This window comes from Alexandromys fortis, unplaced genomic scaffold (genome assembly GCF_014885135.2).
Source record: "Alexandromys fortis isolate MF-2015 unplaced genomic scaffold, M_Fortis_MF-2015_v1.1 scaffold_92, whole genome shotgun sequence".
NCBI lineage: Eukaryota > Metazoa > Chordata > Mammalia > Rodentia > Cricetidae > Alexandromys > Alexandromys fortis.
Window position 1 is genome coordinate 888008 of NW_026067972.1, and position 16188 is coordinate 904195.

General features: G+C 43.2%; 1 long non-coding RNA gene across 1 annotated transcript; it reads right to left on the reverse strand.

Annotated features, from left to right (window-relative positions):
- Window positions 1–9086: 9086 nt before the first annotated feature.
- Window positions 9087–16112, reverse strand: LOC126509807 (uncharacterized). The gene is made up of 3 exons (XR_007594258.1): window positions 16058–16112; window positions 14562–14629; window positions 9087–10449 (listed from the first exon to the last, which is right to left on the reverse strand). It is a non-coding gene; the product is annotated as an uncharacterized lncRNA (long non-coding RNA).
- Window positions 16113–16188: the final 76 nt, after the last annotated feature.

Below are 16188 nucleotides of genomic sequence, written 5' to 3' on the forward strand. Positions count from 1 at the left end.
TATTCTTACTTGCCATAGGTCAAAGCAGTTTTAGTCATTAACCAATAAAAGCTACATACATACAGAAGGACACCCACATCAAAGAAGATTAAGGTCAGGGAGACTAGAGTACAACAAAAACAGAAAGTAATCAGACAGGGTAGGTGGTGTAAGTGCTTTTAGGCCCTTTATGGAGTTGGTATTAGATTCTAAGTGTGATGGAAGGTTTTTAGGAAGGTGGAAATGTTCTGAGACCTGAGTGAGCCTTGGGAGGAAATATCCGCTGAAGTTGATACCAACATTCTCATCTAGCCCTTTCTATGCAAACATCCAGATTTTCTCAGTCACAAGCATAGAATATAGAAGTAGAGAGAAAACCACATTTCTACTAGAAATCTAGGTAAGAGGTCAATTGCTTGCTTTGGGCTCATGGAATTTCTGCAAGATATAATGTTAATTGCAAAAGCAATTAAGAAGAGACCTGAACTTCAGCATGGCCAAGCCACTTACTTAGGGGCTTGGGTGAGAATGGAGAAAGAGACGGTCTAGGAGTATATGAGATCACTATCAATTGCTCTGGGACAGTTTGTCTCATACAGCAATTCATATAAGGAAGTATTTTTTTTATCCCCATCAGTCTGATTGTCGAATATACAAGACACTAACTACCTTGTCTAGTTGTATGAATTCAGCTTGACATGACTGGAGCCATTTTAAATCATAACACTGCCCTTGCTTATGTAACCATAGTCAGTTTTTCCTACATAGTTTCCCAGAAAACTATTGTCTGTCTGTCTATCTGTCTATCTATTAGCTATCTATTTGTCATCTATCTATCTGTCTATCTATCTATCCTATTCTGACAGCATTATATATGGCCTTGCACCAGGAATGTTCCTGTCTCGTTGATATTAGCTAAGATAAAGCGGGAACATCAGGACTAGGATGAAGTTACCTCTGTACCTAACCAGTAAATAAATCTTCCTTACCCAAATTGTAGAGGTCCACCTGATCATTCTGCTTCCTCGAACTACGCCCCTGATAGTAAAACCACACTTCTCGTTCTTACTTTTTCTAAGGGGGACAGCAGCTTTGTCAAGGAGAGGGGAGTAACCAGAGTATCAGGGGCATGTACCAGTAGCAGGTGCCAGCTGCATGTACCAACCACGTGTGCCAGCTACGTGTACCGGTTGCATGTACCAGCTACATGGGAACAGAGTGGAGAGCAAGAGCAAACATCTGAAAGAAGAGATTCCCCCAAAACCAGGAGTCTCAGAGTGTCACTGAAACTACAAATTCCTTCCAGATGTTCAAAGTTGAGAAAGCCTTGAGCTCCCCCTAGAGGACAGAGCGCATCACAACCTTTGTGTGATGCTGTGCCTGTCCTTCAGAGGAGGTTCTGGATGCAGTCTCTTTACAGCCTCTGGCACACCCGGCTCACACCATTTACCACATCATGTCAGGTGTTACAACCCGTCACTCTGTTACATGTGTGAGTCCCTTGAAGTCAACAAGACTGTCTCTATGTGTCGTCACCCATTACAATGACATCGGTTACTTGAAGGGCCTTGTTTCTTGTTTTGTCTTCCAATGCTCTTGTTTCTGCTCCTATTCTTCCTCCTCATCTATATTATGGACAACAACTTATAACGTCTTAATACGCTAGTCCTAACAATTCTATAGGGTCAGATGTCTGTGCCTGCATTTCCTAGAGGAAGAACTGATGCTTAAAGAGATGAGTTTAGCTAGTTGCTCAAAGGCACGCATCCTGGAGCTAAGAGACAGCAGAAGTAAACCCAGGTTTCCCTGATCTAGACTTTCATGATCAGTTAGGCCACCTCCATCTTTCCCTTTGGATGTTTTCTTAGCGCCACCTTCAGTTTGTTTGCACCAACCTGTGTAAACTCCTGGTGCACATTGCACCATGAATTAACAAAATCAAAATTATTTTCCCTCCCTTAAATACATGAAAAAAAAACAGTGCATGTAAAATCAAGCGAAGCAACACTGATTTTCAAATTAGATGGCATATTATAAGCATCTGGGGAATTTTAAGAAGTTTTAGTATCTGAACCTCACCCAAAACAGCTCTGATTAATGATTTAAAGTGTGTGTGTGTGTGTGTGTGTGTGGTGTGTGTGCTTGTGCATGTAAGATGTCTGTGGAGATCAAAGGAATCAGTTACCCGTTTCGATGTAGAATTACTGGCAGTGGGAACTGAACTTGGGTCCTTCGCAAGAGAAGTATGTATGTATTCTTAGCCACCGGGCCATTTCTCCCACCTCAGTGCTTCATATTTTTAGTAGATTTTACACTCACCCTCTAAAGTGAGAGCCATTGCAGTATAGAAACGGTCAAGAAAAGCTTTTAAAGTCTCCAACAGCACCCCGCAGAAACAGGTATCATGGTTAAAGCTTCGGAGAACTTCTGTTTACCCACATCCAGGACAACAACATATCTCACAAATTGTCTGATCATTTAATTTTACTACCTGACACCTCCAGGCTTGTAGTTTGAAGATTTGGCTGTAAGTTGAGACCTTGGGGGAAGTGGTTGGAGCCTCAGGACTCTAACCACATCATACTAATACATCTAAATACATGCATATTGTTACAAAAGTATTTATAAGTATGTAACAATAATAACTAAAGATAGAATCCAGGAATTTAGGAGGGAGGGGTGTAGGATGAGTTTGAAGAGAAGGAAATGATATAATTATATCTTAATTAAAAATAAAATAAATAGGAGCTGGAAAGAGGCCTCAGAGGACCTGTACCCACATGATAGTTCACAACTGTCTGTAATTGACATGCACGGTATTTATAGTGCCCTCTTCTGGGCTCTGTGAGCATCAGGCACATAAGTGATAGAGAAACATACATGCGGGGGAAAACCCATGCATACAAAATAAAAATAGAATTAGCTTTCTTTCTTTTGCTCTTCTTCTTTTTTGCCGTGTGGATGACCATTAGGTGCTCGTTCCTGCAACGCCCATGTGATGCCCAGAAGACGCCGTTTCATAGCGTTCTTCCACACACCCCGGCTCGTCACAGTCTTTCCACTCCCTGCTCCGCAATGGTCACGAGCGGAGGATGCAGATGTTTCACTTAGGGCTGAACACGCAGCAGTCCTGCGTTCTCAGCACTTTGAGCAGTTACATTGATGGTCACTCACTCCCCAAAGAGCATCCTCTAAGGCTTAGAGCTGTACCAGTCTGAGTTCAAACACACATCCTCAGAAGGAGGTTTAACTGTGGGTCCACTTAGCAAAACATCACAGGAGTTTGACCAGGTATACTGTACCGGCACGAATTCTCTCCCTGAACTTGAATCCGAACCTCAGATTCAGTCAGGAAACAGTTGCTTACCCGTGTTTTTTTTTTTTTTTTTTTTTTTTTTTTTTTTTTTTTTTTTTTTTTTTTTTTTTTTTTTTTTTTGCTGTTGTTTGTCTGTTTGTTTAAGCTGGTATATGTAGTAAGCAGTACTTTCTAGTCAGGATCACCAGCTCACAAATAATAAGAGACTTATTAAATATGACAGTTCAGCCTTAGCTTAGGCTTGCTCTTAACTAGTTCTTATAACTTAAAATAACCCATATATTTATTTTATTTATTCTTTTAATTTTTAAATTTATCTTACATTACCAACCACAATTCCCTCTCTCTCCACTTCTCCCTTTCTAGCCTACCCACTACCCAGAGGGGGTAGCACCTTCCATGGGGAGTCAACAAGTCTGGCAAATCTGTTGTGGCAGGACCAAGCCCCTCACCTCCTCAAGGCTGAGCATGGTATCCCACCATATTTTTCATCTATACTCACATGTGGTTCATTACCTCATCTACACACAGTCTATCCTGATTCTTCTCCGTATGGCTTGCAACTCCACCTTTCTTCTGCCCAGTGTTCTCTCTCTGCCCAAAAGTCCCGCCTATACCTCCTGGCTTGCTTTTTATTACACCTGTGACAGCAATATGTCTTCACACCAGGTACAAATATCCTACAACAGGTGTAATCACCCTACGCAGAAAGGTTCAGTGTTTGGCCGAATGCTCTACTGTTGGCATCTTGAAAATCTAAACATTTTATATTTGAATTTGTGTTGAGAAAGGAGTAGACAGCAAGAAATAATCAAACTGAGAGCTGAACTCAACAAAACAGAAATAGATAATAATAAGATGAATCAATAAAACTAAGAGTTGGTTCTTCAAAAAAAAAAACCTAACAAAACAGACAAATCCTTATCCAAACTAACTAAAAAGCAGAGACAGAATATCCAAATTAACAAAATCAGAAATGAAAAAATAGCATAAAAACAGACACTGAGGACGTCCAAACAATCATTAGTTCATACTTAAAAAATGGAAAATCTAGCTAGGTGGAGGTAGTGCACATCTTTAATCTTAGCAATCGGGAGGCAGAGGCAGGTAAATCTCTGTGAGCCTGAGGTCAGCATGGTCTACAAAGCAAGTTCCTGGGAATCCAGGGCTGTTACACAGATAAACCCTGTCTTGAAAGATCAAAGGAGAAAAAATTGGAAAATTCAAAAATAATGAACAAATTTTTGATAGATACCATATACCAAAATTATATCAAGATTAGATAAGCAATGTAAATAGACCTATAACCCCTAAGGAAATAGAAGCAGTCATTGAAAGTCTCCCAGTCAAAACCAGCCCAGAGCCAGATGGTTTCGCCTCAGAATTCTACCACACTTTCAAAGAAGAGTTAATACCAGTACTCCTCAAGTTATTCCATGAAATAGAAACAGAAAGAACAATGTGAAATTTTTTTTTATGAAGCCACAGTTACCCAGTTACCCAGACCACACAAAGACTCAACAAAGAAGAGAATTACAGACAAACTTCCTTCATAAACATTGATGCATAAATACTCAGTACAATTCTGGCAAACTGAATTCAAGAATATACCAAGAAGAGAATCCACCAATTAAAACAATCCTGGACAATAAAAGGTCATCCAGAGGTATCACCATGCCTGATTTCAGCTTGACTGCAGAGCTATAGTAATAAAAACCTCATGGTATTCACAGAAAATAGACAGGTGGGTCAATGGAATTGAATCAAAGACCCAGATGTAAATCTACACACCTATGGACCCCTGATTTTTGACAAAAAAGCCAAAATTATACAATGGAAAAATATCTGGTTCCAGAGACTTTCTGTGTGCTGAGAGGCCCAAAGCACCTGTCTCTCTTGACAAACTGGGGCGGGATGGGGGAGGGGGGGTCGTGATAAAGGAGATCTCACCAAAGCCTCTAGAAATGTTGTGGAAATCTTTTTGGAATAAAAATCAGTAGCATGGAAGAGAGAAGTCACCCATGGACCAAAGCCCACCTAGATTCCAGCAGTCCTGAGTCCAGTTTGTATCTTCATTTTATACAGTAAAACAATGAGTCGTCGAGGTGGGCAAGCAAGCAAGATTTTATAAAAATGTTAGCAGCAGCAGAATGTTAGCGGCAACAATCCGTTGTTTCATCTGTTTCTCCAGGTCACTCTGTTTCAGGTAGCAAGCGAAGTCATGTTTGGCAAACAGACACCCCAAGCAGTACTTTAAGTAGATCACTAAATAAATCAACATCTAACAATCGGTCTTTTATACCTGCACTTCCTCCAGCAGGGTTACACTTCTGGAACTTCCCTAAGTAGCCACCAACTGTTCAAATGCAGGAGCCAATGAGGAAGATTCTCATTCAGCCCACCACGTTCCGCTCTTGAACTTACTTCTGCTTTCCAGGAAGAAAGAAACGGCACCAAGGAAGATGAACAGCAAGAAGCCCTACCACATCCTGTCTCTTTGTGCCACTTTCCGGAGTTGGCCAGCCAATCAACTTGACAACGATAGTGGGGGGAAAAGGGAGGAGGATGAAGCATCCCATAATTCCTTTTCCTCCTAGTTCTTCCTTACCCTGCAGTGAATCAGAGAGTGTAAACAGACTGTGTGCTGTCGAGAGGTGACGTGACAAGACCAAGTTCAGGTTCGAAAGTGTTTCTAACTCTTCTTAGGAGAAGGAAAAAATCACATTTATGAACTATGAAGTCAACTGCATAACTTTTATGACTCTATGCAGAAGTTAAATGTCCTTACATTTATGGTATGAAGTCAGAGTGAGCGGCGAGATTCATGCTAATAATTTAAAATTTAAGCTTTCTCTACTTAGAATAACAGTATATAACAATTTAAACACTTTGAGAAACCAATGGTATTTTATAGAAAGATTGAACTTTATATTTTAGTACATGGTATGTGCATGGGTGAGTATTTCTGTGGGTATGGAAGCACATGGAAGGTTAGAGGTCAACCCTGGGTGTCATTATTTAGACACTATCCTGCTTCATTTGTGATTGGCCTAGAGATCGTCAAGTAGGCTGGGCTGGCCGGCCAGCCTCAGGGACCTATTTGTCTCTGCTTCTCAGTGCTGCAGTTGGTTATGAGCCATGCCAACCACACCCAGCTTGTTGTTAGATTGTTTGTTTTCATTCCAAATTTGCCTTTTTTTCCATTTTTAATTGAAAATGGATTTCTTCATATAATATATTCTTATAGCAAATTTATTTCCCTCAACTGCTCCCAAATCCTTTCCTCCTACCCAAACCCATACCCTTTCTTTCTCTCTATCATTAGAAAACAAACGGGCATCTAAGAGACAATAATACACCCAACCTTTTAGATGAGTTCTGGGGACTGCGCTCAGGTTCTCATGTAGGGTAGTAGGCACTTTACAACGGAGTCATCTCCCTAGCCTTGCTTTATCGTCCTTAATGTCGCCCTTTTATTCTGTTTTGAATGAGCCCCAACTATTTTTTACAAGCCCCCACCACCACCACAATGTAGTCTCTCAGCTTCAGTTACCATTACTCTATGACGTTGGCCATGTTTAGCTCAAGAGAATGAATTTATACCATCAGAGTGCAAAGATGCTGGTCCCTTGTTGATCTGCTCTCCAGTGCTCTAACCCCGCTCCATGCCCATAGTCACAGGGGAGAGAGGGGAGCAGAGCGAGAGAAAGACTGTTCTTCATCTTATCTCAACATGTGCCCCCCTCTTCCTTCCATCACACACACACTTGCACGCATGCACGCACATTCACGCTTTACGCTTTCAACTCTGCTCACAGCACCCACGTTCTTATTCTTCCCCACTATCTCAGAAACTGATCACCTTTTACTGAGCTCACTGTCAAAGCTCTCCTTGTCTCTCTTGGGGCTCTCCTCCTGCAACTGCCGTGCAGACTAAAGCGAGAAACTAATATTTCTCTGTGCCTATGAAGGAGGCCACCCTACTGGCCACGGGAAATCCCTAGGCTTCTGAGAATGGCGTGTTGCTGGCAGAGCAGGTGGCCCTGGCCTGCAGCTCAGTAACTTGACTTGTTTGAAAGGGCAAAGTTTGTTTGAAGGTGCAAAGTGTGTGTGTGCATCACACACAGAGAGACACTCACGTGCGTGCACACTGGCAACCTCCCCAAACCTGAGGGAATGCCCTGCTCTTTCTGGAGGTTCATAGAATGGAAGTCTGAACCAGTTCTCTCTGGATCTAAACTGGACAGGAGTGCCCTGCTGAGTTTTGAGCTCCGACCTCCATCTGCATCTCTGACCTGGCTTTCCCTCCCTAGTAGACCCATGTATGAGGGACTTTTGCTGAAGCCCCGCAGGCAGCGGTCCTAGCTTCCCGAGGTGGGGTGGATGTTCACCTTGGTATCTCAGAGACAGGGCCTTTGCGGTTTGGAGGAGAGGCTGAGGGCACTGGGGAATGACTGGCATGTTTGCCTTCACACGGAATTAGCAAGAGCTCCGAGATAGCTGCTTGCTTCCTCTGACTGGGATACTCCAGAACATAATGATCTTGTCGTCTAAGTGTCTGAGTTTTTTAGTTTTCACACTTTCTAAAATGACAGCTTTAACATTCCTCCACGGGATCCAACAGACTAGATTCTCTCCTGGCGAGCGACTCCAAAACGAGCTACCTAGGAGTAGCAAAGTGGGCAGACGGGTTCCGCTCGAAGACGGAGGTGGAAAACAGATTGATTAAAAAAGGCTGACTTCGCCCCTCTCTCCCACACCAGGTGCTCCTGGAGCAAGGGCGAGGCCTCCAGTCCCACACTCACGGAGCAAGGGCATGGCTTCCAGGTCACGGTCATTCCACGTGCTTCTCCAGCTGGGTGCCGTGTGGGAAGCAAAAGCTTCCTGGCTCCCTGCCAGAGACAACTTGTTCCAACTTCCTTCGTATTACACCCCATCAGGCAGGGCAGCAGGGACACTGAGCCGGCCCGCAATAATCTGTGTCCACGCAGTCTGGCTGCGCTCTCCTGGTGACGTGGTGCAGGGCTGCGGCGGAAGTCAGTCTGCCTGCCTGGCAGGGTGGCAGGGTTCTGGGGTGGCCCTTCTGTTCCTCAGTCATCTTGTGACTCAGAAGCACACTCGAAAGGCCTTAATTCATGGTCACCTCTCCTCCCCCATTCCCTTTACACTGTCGACAGTTAGTTAATATGGCCATTTCTTCATTCACCTCAAACCTGCTTCTGCCTCTTCTGCCGCCTTCGGTTGGTTCATGTTCGTGTGTGGAGAAGAGAGGGCTACCTTTTGTTACGGTTCCTCACTACCCTTGAAGGTACATCTTTGGGGGTGTGGCTATGCAACTTTGAACTGGATTCAGACCCAGCTTAATTTTTGTACAAGGCACATGGAAAAGATCGTGGGAAGGTTGTAGTCAGATGGAGGGATTCTGAAGAAAAAGCACCAGACACAATGATGCTGGGCCCCAGAAAAAGCTCTTAGAAGTAACTCTTTCTTGGAGAGGGGACGTTGGAGTCTGTGGAAAAGGCAAAGGAGCTGTGCTGAGTGCGAGGGCCACACCTGGCGTTCTGATGCCGCTGGCTACTGTGACCTGGAATTCAAAAAAAGCTCTACCTGATGTTACTATTCAAATTCTTCTTAAAATGGGGGAAATTTGTGGTTTTAATTCTTTTTAATGATTTTTCTCCTTCCTTCTCCTCCCTCCAATCACTCCTGTGTCCCGCTGCCCCTCTCAAATTCATGGCCTCTTTTTCTTTTTTATTGTTTTATAGATATGAATAAATATATCAATGCCACCTGTCAGTCCATTTAGTACTGCATATATACACATTGGCTTGGCAAGAGAATTTGTGGCTGATTCTTAAAACGCCAGAGAAATGATTTGGTAGATAACTGGAAAAGTTATCAGAGATGGGTGGCCGTGTTCTTCACTCTGTGGGTGTGAAGGTGGCCTTGTGGTGAGCGAGTGACTGTGGGTCACCTGCCCCTGAACAGTCTGAGACTTTGGCCTTCAGGGAAGTGTATCCTGGGTCAGGTTGGAGTAACATTCATTGTTCCGAAGAGCACTGAGACAGGGCGAGGTAATCATAAAGTGAGAGGGGGAGGGGGAGAGAGAGAGGTAGAACCACCCTGCTTCTCCCACCTATGCCAGCTCTTTGAAGAGTCCCAGAAGGAGTCAATGCAGAATCCATGTCAGCAGTATTTTCTAGTCTAAGACGGCCTAAGTGGCTTATGTCATGCAGTGGTTCTCAACCTGTGGCTCACCATCCCTTTGGGGGTCACATATCAGATATCCTGAATATCAGATAGTTACATTTTGAGTCATAACAGTAGAAAATTACAGTTATGAAATAGCAACTAAAGTAATTTTATAGTTGGGGAGAGGTCAGCACAACATGAGCAATTGTATTAAAGGGTTACAGCATTAGGAAGGTTGAGAACCATTGTGTTATTGTCCTAAACCATTTCTTATGTCCTAGGACAACTGTGTATTTCAAAAACATGCAATTTGGAGTAGCATACTATAGAATACCACAGAACAAGGGAACCTTGTCCTCAAGGAGCTTTAGCATCTTGGACTTGCATTTCAGGCTTTGCTTACTACTGGATAAGCTTCCTACCCCAGTACTGATGGGTGGAACTGAATGCTGCTTTCTGTGCCGTGTTGAGAGAAGTTCTTGTAAGGAGTGTGTGCCCAACAAGGGCTCATACTCTCCTGTGGATAATGTCATCTAGCTACCAGAAACAGAGTTAAGGAGGAAGGGATGTTTTCTGATTCTTAAGCTTGTGGGTGTGTGTGTGTATGTGTGTGTGTGTGTGTGTCTGTGTGTGTGTGTGTGTGTGTGTGTCTGTGTGCGTGAGTGCCTGTGGACACCACAATGCCTGCTCTGGTGAGGGAGATTAAGGACTTGATCATTTTCAGAGTTTGCATTTAAATGACATCATTTGAGCAAGGCAACAGCCCAGTAAAGTGGATAGGGTGTGATTTCCAGGTCCATTTCACACACTGGGGAGATGGCAGCTGGGATACAGTGACCCTGCTCAGTCCTGTGGCTAGTCAGTGGCAGAGCTGGCCCCCCGCACCCCGGCTTCATGCTTCTTCATCTGGATGCCTTGCTTCTGGCACGCAGTGTCCTTCCATCTGAAGGCCAAAAGTTTTACTAAGAGATAAAGTCAGAGAAAGGAGTGTTAGGTTGGAATTCATAAATGACATCAATAGCCAACTGCCAGATTAGATAGTGAGGGAAGTGTTGGACTTTGAGATGATTGAGCAAAAGGCAAAGAGAAAACACAGGCACAGTGGTAAATAACACAGCATGAGGGGGCATGGCGACGGAGCTTGGTGGGCTCTGAGAACCAGTCTCTAATTCTCCCTCGATTTGGTTCCTTAGTAACTCTGAAGTTCTTTCCTAGCTGGTCTGTCTCTGCCACAACTTGACTGATGGGACACGTTTCCTCAGATAAGAAAAACCTCAAATTGTCAACGAACAATTACTGCTTATTTCAGTCTTAAAAACTCACCAGCACAGATTTCAATAAGAAAATCCATCTAATGAAGACTAGAGGAGGTATATTTCAATTCCAGCCACGATCCTTCCAGCTGAACCGTGTAGATGTGGCCACTTGTAGGGAAATTTCTTCGTCCCTTCAGGGCTCAGTTTTAGTCTTCAGCGTCTAGGGAAGTGGGGGTTTTGATTCCTAGACTAGACACTCTTGAACTCACTGGCCCCAGATGGTTCAGCCCACACAGGCACTCTGGTTTTCACAGAACGAACAGTTCTGATTGCTTAGCAATGGAGAATGTCAAAACATTGCCATGAAGACATGGAAGGTAAAACCCTTTTGCTCTAATGCTGGTCCCTGAGCCTCCTTATGGTACTGCAAAGCTCTTACACCTTCCCATTCTGAGCTTTTAAAAACAATCACCTGAGGGGACAGAGAAATGGCTTAGTGATTAAGACCATTAGCTGCCCTTATATAGGACCCAGATTTTGTTTCCAGCACCCCTAAGGTGGCTCATAGTTTTCTGTAACTCCAATTCCAAGAGATCTGACACTTTCTTCTGATCTCCACGAGCACTGCACATTTGGTGCACCTACATATATGCAAGCAAAACACACATATACACAAAATAAAAATAAGTAAACTATAACCTCCAGTTCCAGGGTCTCTGATGTGTGCTGGGAAACAGGCAGCACACAGTTCAGATATATACATGCCGGCAAATACTCACACATATAAAATAAAATAAACCTGTTTGATATGGTAAACTGAATAATCTATGATCTTAAGTCAATAAAGATGAAACATTAAGAAGAGAACAGAAAGGAATTGAAATTAATATGTTTAAAATTTTCAGCAATTATTAGTTGCAAAAAATAACAGTTTTTTTCTGTGACATTTTCCTCCTGGGTGTTTGTTATATACTTTGATCATATTCATCCCCATAACGTCCTCTTTTTACCCCTCCTCCAAGTCCCTTCCTCATCATTCATAGTCTGCCTTCTATTTTTATGTAGCTTATATATTTGCCTCTCCCTAGATTTCACATAGCAGAGCAAGTGTGCAAACGTATCCTTCAAAGTCTGGCTCATTTCAGAAAGCAGGTCGTATCCTAGGTCCAGGAGATCAAGCCTGGGATTTTTCCACCTATTAGCCACACAAGACATTTAAAGATTATTTCTCTAATTTTATGTGCCTTTTATGTCTGTCTACCATTTGCGTTGGTGCCCTTGGATACCAGAAGTCGTTATCAAGTTCACTAGAGCTGGAATTACAGATGGTAGTGAGCCACCCTGCTTATATACTGAGCTCCAAACCCGAATTTTCTGGAATAATAAAAAAATAATTAAATAAAATGCTCTTGCCTGCTGAGTCATCTCTCCACACACTCTGTACACTTGGGTTGATGGTAACATTATCTACAATAGCCAAAGGTCAAAAAAAAAAAACCCTCCAAGGATTCATTTACTGGTAAACGGAGGAATAAAATATGACATACTAATGCAGCAGAATATTACGCAGCCTCGAGAGGAGAGGCAATGCGTGCCAGAAGCAAAGTATCTCATGAGGCAGGATGGAGTGGGAGCTACGGTAGGAATGAAACTTCAGTATGTTGTACTGAGTGAAACACAAGCAGCTATGACAACTGTAGGATCCCATTATATGAAATAGCTGCAAAAGTCTAACTTGTAACGGAGAAAACAGAACGGCGGTTGCCAGATTCTGGGGAGAGGGTGAAACGAAGAGTCATTTAGGAGATAGAGTTTCAGTTTTGTGCAAGTTATGAAATTTGTTGCCTAACAATGATACTTAATGATACGGAACTGGGCACTTAAAAAGATTAAGACGGCAAACTTTATGTCATAGGTAGTTAATCAGCATATTGTTTTAGAAGTAAGGGGACCATGGATTCTTATATGACCTGACAGGAGAGTTGCAGCCCAGCTTCCTGTGATTCTACAAATAAATCATAAAAAAGAACTTTCAAAACCTACAGTGGTAAAGGCTATATTCTACTTGTCAGGTATTTCAGAGATCATAAGGATTAAAATGTTAAGCTGGTTGTTCTAGACATTTTGAGATTTGTCTGAGTGATTCATGCTCATATTAACATTTTATTCAACAAATATGCATTGGGTACCTCGTGTATTCCAGACACGGCGCTAGATGCTGGAGACAGTGGTGAAGCATCCCTGTCCCATGCCTTGTGGGTCTAACAAGCAGGCTGAAACTATTGGCATCAAGTACTAATTGGCCATGCATAAAATCGCAGCATTCATACCGTTCTTAGATCTCTTTCTTCATGTTACTTCACGGAGTCATTCATGGGCACTGCCGTGACAACCCTTTCTGCACCGCGATCATCCCAACTGCCATCATTACTATCACCACCATCACCACCACCCCCACCACATCACCATCACAATGTGTTAGTACATTTTTGTACTCAGTTTGATTTGATTTGTGACCTCAAACCTTTCCTACCTTTGAGGCTATGAGCTCCTTAAGATTAGATCGATGTTTCTCTTCCTGTGCTCACATAATATCCTGTCTCCAAACTGTCCACACAGCTAACAAAAGGCCAGATACAGAATCTTAGGAAAGACGGTGTAAACTGTGCTGGTAATGCTATCTCCAACTCCTCGGCTAAAACAATGACAGTCTTAAGCCATCCTAGCCTCAAAAGCAGACAGCGAAACAATAAGAAAATACCTCTGTCAATGTTCGAAATGACATTTTTAAAAGTCCATTCCTGATTCTTCCAGTCACCCCATGTGGGCGACTTCCCTTTCCCTTGAGTCCTTTCCCCTCAGCATCCCTAAGGCCGCAGTGGCCCATGCTTACAGCTGTTAGTTTCTGTGTGACTCATACCTCGTGATGTATATGAACACATCTGACTTGTTTAGCATATTCAAACCATGAGTATTCCGCGTGGGGCAGCGAGTGGATCATAAAGGGAGCATTGTTGAAGGCATTGCCGGAAAGGCACATGAGTGATATTATATTGCCTCTTGAAATAATCTGCAATTGGACACCTCTCATTCAGAGTTCGGCACATACATCAGAACGTTAGTGAGAATCCAGCTCTCTGCTAGACTTCTGCTCGTGTCATTTAATTCACGCTTGACAATCAGTTCCTGGTGTTTTGTTGTTTGGTTCATGGGTTTGTTTTTTTGTGGTAATGGAGACTGAATCTCGGGCCTTACAGCGGCCAGGCAAGCCCTTTCCCACCAAATCGCACCCTCGGTCCTCATAACTAATTTCTGCTGGAAGCCTTGCCATCTCATTGCACATGTGGTGAAAATATGCATTCGTAAGATCGGGACAGTCTCCCAGTGTTCTGCAGCCCCCACGTCCATTCGTCTTCCTACACATCCTAGCTTAACTTTGAACAGTTTACAGTTAGGAGATTTTTATAGGCAACAGCAGTTCTCCCAGCTAAAAGGGAACCAAAGGAAAAAAAGCCCTCAAAGACAACACAAAAGATAAACAAAAACCAAGCAACCAATCAGCAATAAAATAACCCTGCAGCTAATCTCTTGAGTCAGCAGCTGGGTTTTTCCTAAGGTTCGGAGAGTGGTAGCTTTGCTCTCATGAACTCTGAGTTTCAGCCACACTGCACTGCAAGCCCCAGAGGTGGGCATGCTGACGACACAGGGGCAGCATCCAGCGGTACTGCTCAGGGGCCAGGGCACTCCTGCTCCTCTGACATGCCCGGCCAGGCAGCTGTTCACGTGAAACCATGCCCAGCTTGAGCAGGAATGCCTACCTAGGTCTGCCGACGCAAGTCATTTCTCTCTGATTAATGCAGGTTTAATGTCCAAGGTCGTAAACCGCCTAGAAGGGAACAAGAATGAGCTAATCCATGCTGTCTCTGGGCCACCAAAATGTGGTTGGGTCTGCTTCAGACCATGGCTTGGAGGAACTGATTCTCCCTGTGTCTGCCTTGTGAGTCTGGACCAATTCCTTACTCTCGGAACCAGAGTTTCTTTGTGCATAAAATAGGGATAATAAACCTTTGGTCAGAAGGTGCAGCAATTACAGATCATGTAAGAAAAGATCATAGTGTATCAGAAAGTCTTGAAAAATAAATGACAGGTGATATTACTGTTATAATAACACTCATAATACTTTTGTCAGTTCTTCCTTGAGTTTCTCTTTTTGCTTGCTTGTGCATGTTGGGTATGTGCTCTACCACTGAGCTACACCTCCAGCTCCCTCCGTTCTATTTTAACAGCATCATGTATGTTGACCCGCACAGGTCATCTTGCGCTAATGAATTAAGAACCTAGTACTTAGATGAGTTCCTGGTAGAGACGTGGGAACCAGAACATGTGACATCAAAGCAACATGTTTCAAAGAACGTTTGTTTTCCTAAATCATGACAATTCCACCATGTATAGATTTATGCCTCCTCCATCATTTGCCCCAGGAAGGATGTTTATTTTTATTTATTTTTATAACATTAGATTTGGATCTAATACTCAGTAGGGAAAGCTATAAAATGAACCCACAAAGTTCCATATTTGGGATGTTCTGATGGCTCAGGTCAACAACATTAAGCTCGATGCAAATTTTTATTTTATTTTATTTTTTGGTTTTTCGACACAGAGTTTTTGTTTTGTTTTGTTTTTTAACCTGTCCTGGAACTTGCTCTAAAGACCAGGCTGGCCTTGAACTCACAGAGATCTGCCTGCCTCTGCCTCCAGAGTGCTGGAATTAAAGGCGTGCACCACCATGCCTGGCTTCAATTCAAACTTTACTGACTTTGAAGACAAAAAGTAGAAGGGTTGATATGGGCGACCTGTCCACAGCTGTCTATACTCCCCACTTTAACCACTCTTTGTTAACTACTTCCCACCACAAGATAGAAGGTCCTCTGACCAAAGTTGAGAGCCACACTAATCTATGGGCAAAGATATAAATATCTCAAAGGCAATCTGATGATAGGAAAATAATAGTAGGTTGCCCCTAGAGCCTGTGATCTTCGCAGTCATAAGCTTTTACTTGGGTTTACAGTTCCAGCATGAAATCTCTCCTGTGGATTCAACTCAGATTGGGATTCAACTCTTCTAACATCCACACCATTATATATCAATGGACGCATCTTGCCAGCAGCTCAGTGAAATGCTGAGTAAGACCTCTGCCATCTTTTCTCCCCCAGCATCCTACTAACACCCTTCTCGACCGGCCCAGCACTCGGTCTACCACTCCTTGTGTGGTCTGGGACAAGTTCCACAATCCACAGAGTTTCAATCTCCTCACCTGTATAGTGTCAGGCCTGGAGTGGGACCTGTGAGATCTAAAGACTCCCTCGTAGCTCTGACATTCTATGAGCTTGAGGTGAGGAGTGTGGGAGCCTGGTTACAAAGATTGGCTGTTCGTGCGCCAATCAG